The 6,005-nt window shown below is 51.6% G+C and overlaps 1 protein-coding gene across 2 annotated transcripts in view; it reads left to right on the top strand.

The window, feature by feature from the left end:
• Positions 1–921: 921 nt before the first annotated feature.
• ANKEF1 (ankyrin repeat and EF-hand domain containing 1) overlaps positions 922–6,005 on the top strand; it is a 54,132-nt gene continuing 49,048 nt past the window's right edge. For both annotated transcript variants that reach the window (XM_073628280.1, XM_073628279.1), the window contains exon 1: positions 922–1,061. The gene's annotated coding sequence lies outside the window, so the exon portion shown is untranslated. The remainder of the gene's footprint in view (positions 1,062–6,005) is intronic.

The following is a 6,005-nucleotide window of genomic DNA, read 5'->3' as shown; positions in this document are numbered from 1 at the left end:
GCACTAGGTATATGTAAAAAAACGAACAAAAAATTATTTATTCATGTCCACTGAACAATTTATCGGTCATTACATGATGGCACAATCATTTGCGGTCACGGTCGAACGTTCGTTTTTCGAAAATGGGTTCGGCCGATTTTCTGTATAGTGTATGGCCAGCATTAGGATGTCTGCAGTGCAGCCTATCATTGCCCATCAGTGCTGCCTCATCAATGCCTATCAGTGCAGCCTCATCAGTGAAGGAGAAAAATTACCTGTTAAAGAATATTTGACAGGCAATGAGGAGGTGGTATATCGCCTTGCCACCACCTGTTTTAACCCCCTAAATACCATACAACCCACGCCACATTGTGCATAGTTGTGGGGGGAGGGGGGGTTGCAGCGCGGCCTCATTCGTTTGAATGGGTCAGGCGGTATCATTCACGATGAGGGGTTAAGATTCCTGCTGCGGCTGTGAAGCAAAGCAATGTGATGGACTGGCTGTGGCATGTGTTACACCCCCGGTGGCTGCCCTTGTAGCACAAAGGGGAGTAGTTGAGGAAGGTATAAATGCGGTTCAACCGTGGGTTTTACCCCTCTCCTCCCCAAATGTAAGTGTAAACAAGCCCTGAGATTTGGAGGAGGCTGAGGGCAAAAAAAAGGGAACACAGACTTCAATAGAACTTTTTATTTTTACACCAGAGTCACTAAACTGGTTACTAGAAGTCCATAGTCCCCTCATAAATACTATATAGGTCTGTGATATCTATGGAGATAGAAGACAACACTGCACAGCATACAATATATATGGGGATTAGTGCAGAGCTCTTCCACTTCATGGCCATTAAAATACCGGCGTTGCTAAAACAGATTAGTGATGTCCATTGTTCTAATGGATTATCATTTTTGAACTAAACAAGAAGGCACTGCGCCTGCGCCGGACACGGCCAGACACGCCTGCGCACACCGAGCTTCGTGCTGAAGTCAGTCCCGCCGTCTGGTCTCCATGGAGACGGAACACCGCGTCCTTCTACAGTCCGCTCCCGGGAAATGAAGAGGACGGTGCGCGGGAGAGCGGACAGGTAAACCCGGCATTGTGTCTTCTATATGTGACTGGGGGGGACCATCTGTGTGTGTGGGGGCTGGGATCTGTCCTATGTGTCACGTGGGATCCCTGCACCCCTTATTATTATTATCTTCAGTATTGTGTACATATTTCCCTATCTCTGTATATATTGTCAATGATTCAAATAGTAGTCCCAGCCTTGCACCTTATAGATCTATGGAAACCCGACGTGACGTTGTCAGTAGTTCTTATTTGTGACACTTTTAGGGCGTCTCGCCCTAGAACGTGAGCGTTTGCGCACATTTTTGCACGTTCCGGTTTTGGCAACCCGTTCATTTCAATAGGTTGGCAAACGCACGGTAACACGCCAAACGTAACTACTCTTATAAAACGCACGTTACCATGCGATTTGGTGGCCGCAAAGACACTGCTTGTCCACTAGATGAGTTTAGGGGGACAGTAACAATGAATGTCCCCCTCACACATCTAGTAAGGGCAGAGCGTTCCCATACTGTGCGAGAAATACGCTTCCCAGCGCTGCGTTCTAGTGTGAGCCGGCCCATAATATTGTACGGCGTTGTTGTGACGGATTCATAAAGAAGTACTGTCATTTCACTGATCAGGAATTGGAGGTAAATTGTTCCTCTTCCTTGTTGGAGTATGGGCAGGGCCGGGACAAGGGGTGGGCAGGAGGGTCGGGTGCCCTGGGCACTGTGTTATCATGTAAGGTGGGAGGGGCACCGCAAGGAGATTGAGGGGGGGAGGGGATTTGTTTTAGGTGTTTGGGGGGGGGGGGGCAGCAGGGGAAAATATATGTTTTTGGAGGGGAAAATAGAGGGGGGAGGTTCTAGGAGTGGTAATTCAGGGGGATTTGTGTTGTGAGGGGGGCGGGAGAAGAGGATTTGTGCTAGGAAGAGGGATTTGGGGGGTTTGTGCTAGAAGAGGTGATGTAGTAGAGGGGGATTTGTGCTAAGAAGGGTATTGGGGGGGGGGTTGTGCTAGAAGAGGTGATATAGTAGGGGGGGGGGATTTGTGCTAAGAAGGGGATTTGGGGGGGTTTGTGCTAGAGATTATATGGCAGAGGGGGGAGGGGATTTGTGCTAAGAAGGGGATTGGGGGGGGGCGGTTTGTGCTGGAAGAGATGATATGGCAGAGGGGGGAGGGGATTTGTGCTAAGAATGGGGATTTGAGGGGGGGGGGGTTGTGCTAGAAGAGGTGATATAGTAGAGGGGGAGGGGATTTGTGCTAAGAAGGGGATTTGGGGGGTTGTGCTAGAAGAGATGATATGGCGGCGGGGGGGAGGGGTTTTGTGCTAAGAAGGGGATTTGGGGGGGTGTTTGTGCTAGAAGAGGTGATCTAGTAGAGGGGGGGGGATTTGTGCTAAGAAGGGGATTGGGGGGGGGGGTTGTGCTAGAAGAGATGATATGGCAGAGGGGGGAAGGGGATTTGTGCTAAGAAGGGGATTTGGGGGGGGGGGGGGTGTTTGTGCTAGAAGAGGTGATATAGTAGAGGGGGGGGGATTTGGGCTAAGTAGGCCATTTAGTGGGGGGTTGTGCTAGAAGAGGTGATATAGTGGGGAGGGGGGGGATTTGTGCTAAGAAGGGGATCGGGGGGGGGGGGGGTTGTGCTAAATGACGTGTTATAGTAGAGGGGGGTGGGGATTTGTGCTAAGAAGGGGATTTGGGGGGGGTTTGTGCTAGAAGAGTTAATAGAGTAGAGGGGGGTGGGGATTTGTGCTAAGAGGGGGGTTCGGGGGGGGGGGGGGTTGTGCTAGAAGAGGTGATCTAGTAGAGGGAAGAGGGTATTTGTACTAAGAAGGGGATTCGGGGGGGGGGGGTTGTGCTAGAAGAAGTGATATAGTGGGGGGGAGGGGATTTGTGCTAAGAAGGGGATTGGGGGGGGGGGGTTGTGCTAGAAGAGCTGATATAGTGGGGGGGGGGGTTGTGCTAGAACAGGGATCCTCAAACTACGGCCCTCCAGAGAATTGATATGGCAGAGGGGGGAGGGGGTTTGTGCTAAGAAGGAGCTTGGGAGGGGGGTTGTGCTGGAAGAGGTGATATGGCAAAGGGGGAGGGGATTTGTGCTAAGAAGAGGATTCAGGGGGGTTTGTGCTAGAAGAGGCGATATAGTAGAGGGGGGGGGGGTTTATGTTAAGAAGGGGATTGGGGGGGTTTGTGCTAGAAGAGGTGATATAGTAGGGGGGAGGGGATTTGTGCTAAGAAGGGGATTTGGGGGGGAGGGTTTTGCTAGAAGAGATGATATGGCAGAGGGGGGAGGGGATTTGTGCTAAGAAAGGGATTTGGGGGGGAGGGTTTTGCTAGAAGAGATGATATGGCAGAGGGGGGGGATTTGTGCTACGAAGGGGATTCGGGGGGGGGGGGGGGTTGTGCTAGAAGAGGTGACATAGTAGAGGGGGGAGGGGATTTGTGCTAAGAAGGGGATTCCGGGGGGGGGGGTGTTGTGCTAGAAGAAGTGACATAGTAGAGGGGGGAGTGGATTTGTGCTAAGAAGGGGATTTGGGGGGGTTTGTGCTAGAATAGGTGATCGAGTAGAGGGGGGTGGGGATTTGTGCTAAGAAGGGGATGGGGGGGGGGGGGGGTTGTGCTAGAAGAGGTGATATAGTAGAGGGGGAGGGGATTTGTGCTAAGAAGGGGATTGGGGGGGGGTTGTGCTAGAAGAGGTGATATAGTAGAGGGGGAGGGGATTTGTGCTAAGAAGGGGATTTGGGGAGGGGGGTTGTGCTAGGAGAGATGATATGGCAGAGGAGAGAAGGGGATTTGTGCTAAAAAGGGGATGGGGGGGGGGCGTGTTTGTGCTAGAAGAGGTGATATAGTACAGGGGGGGAGATTTGTGCTAAGAAGGGGATTCGGGGGGGGGGTGTTGTGCTAGAAGAGGTGATATAGTAGAGGGGGGGGGATTTGTGCTTAGTAGGCCATTTGGGGGGGGGGGGGTTGTGCTAGAAGAGGTGATATAGTGGGGGGGGGGATTTGTGCTAAGAAGGGGATCCGGGGGGGGGGTTTGTGCTAAAAGACGTGATATAGTAGAGGGGGGGGTGGGGATTTGTGCTTAGAAAGGGAATTGGTGGGTTTGTGCTAGAAGAGGTGATATAGTAGAGGGGGAGGGGATTTGTGCTAAGAAGGGGATTGGGGGGGGCTAGAAGAGGTGATCTAGTAGGGGGAAGAGGGGATTTGTGCTAAGAAGGGGATTGGGGGGTGCTAGAAGAGATGATATGGCAGAGGGGGGAGGGGATTCGTGCTAAGAAGGGGATTCGGGGGGGTTTGTGCTAGAAGAGGTGATATAGTAGAGGGGGGGGATTTGTGCTAGGAAGGGAGATGGGGGGGGTTGTGCTAGAAGAAGTGATATAGTGGGGGGGATTTGTGCTAAGAAGGGGGTTCAGGGGGGTTTGTGCTGGAAGAGGTGATATAGTAGAGGGGGGTGAGTATTTGTGCTAAGAAGGGGATTTTGGGGGGGGGGGGGCGGTTGTGCTACAAGAGATGATATGGCAGAGGGGGTTTGTGCTAAGAAGAGGATTCAGGGGGGTTTGTGCTGGAAGAGGTGATATAGTAGAGGGGGAGGGGATTTGTGCTAAGAAGGGGATTGGGGGGGGCTAGAAGAGGTGATCTAGTAGGGGGAAGAGGGGATTTGTGCTAAGAAGGGGATTGGGGGGTGCTAGAAGAGATGATATGGCAGAGGGGGGAGGGGATTCGTGCTAAGAAGGGGATTCGGGGGGGTTTGTGCTAGAAGAGGTGATATAGTAGAGGGGGGGGGGGGATTTGTGCTAGGAAGGGAGATGGGGGGGGTTGTGCTAGAAGAAGTGATATAGTGGGGGGGATTTGTGCTAAGAAGGGGGTTCAGGGGGGTTTGTGCTGGAAGAGGTGATATAGTAGAGGGGGGTGAGTATTTGTGCTAAGAAGGGGATTTTGGGGGGGGGGGGGGGCGGTTGTGCTAGAAGAGGTGATATAGTGGGGGGGGGGGGGGTTGTGCTACAAGAGATGATATGGCAGAGGGGGTTTGTGCTAAGAAGGGGATTCGGGGGGGTTTGTGCTAGAAGAGGTGATATAGTAGAGGGGGGGGGATTTGTGCTAGGAAGGGAGATGGGGGGGGGGGTTGTGCTAGAAGAAGTGATATAGTGGGGGGGGGGATTTGTGCTAAGAAGGGGGTTCAGGGGGGTTTGTGCTGGAAGAGGTGATATAGTAGAGGGGGTGAGGATTTGTGCTAAGAAGGGGATTTGGGGGGAGGGTTTTGCTAGAAGAGATGATATGGCAGAGGGGGGAGTGGATTTGTGCTAAGAAAGGGATTGGGGGGGGGGTTGTGCTAGAAGATGTGATATAGTAGAGGGGAGGGGATTTGTGCTAAGAAGGGGATGGGGGGGGTGCTAGAAGAGGTGCTATGGCAGAGGGGGGAGGGGGATTTGTGCTAGGAGGAGAAATATTCTTTTTTTGGGGGGGGGGGGTGCTTAGGCAGTAATCATGCAGCTTAGTGACCAATTGTTTTTAGGGGGGGATTTTTGCTGACACATAATGCTCATACATATTGGGGGGAGGGGTCACAGTTTGGCATGTTTGCGGTGGGCTCTAGGTGACCTTGTCCCTGCACTGGGTAAGGAGCTCATACTGTGTGCACTGAGCTGTGTTTTTTTCTGCACTGGATAATTGCAGGTCCCCCTACACTTCATTCACACGGCCATACAAATCTTACTGATATTATTACAGATGTGTTTTCTAAGAGAAAAGTTCCTGCATAACAGTCAGTAAAATCCTTGGACATAGATGCATTTAAATGCGTAAAGACACGTTTTTGGTACATAATGATCATTTATTTTTCCTCTTTGTTGCATCCACCTATGAAAAAAAATTCCATACCTCTCTTTAAAGGACATAATGTGCTAGTATGCATTGCATACTAGCACATTATGAAAGACTTACCTCTAAAACAAAGCCCTCCAGCGGCGTGCTGTGAC

The sequence above is a fragment of the Aquarana catesbeiana genome, linkage group LG04 (assembly GCF_042186555.1).
Source record: "Aquarana catesbeiana isolate 2022-GZ linkage group LG04, ASM4218655v1, whole genome shotgun sequence".
Taxonomy (NCBI): Eukaryota; Metazoa; Chordata; class Amphibia; order Anura; family Ranidae; genus Aquarana; species Aquarana catesbeiana.
The sequence above is the reverse complement of the archived record's forward strand: the minus strand, read 5'-3'. Positions and strand labels throughout refer to the sequence as shown.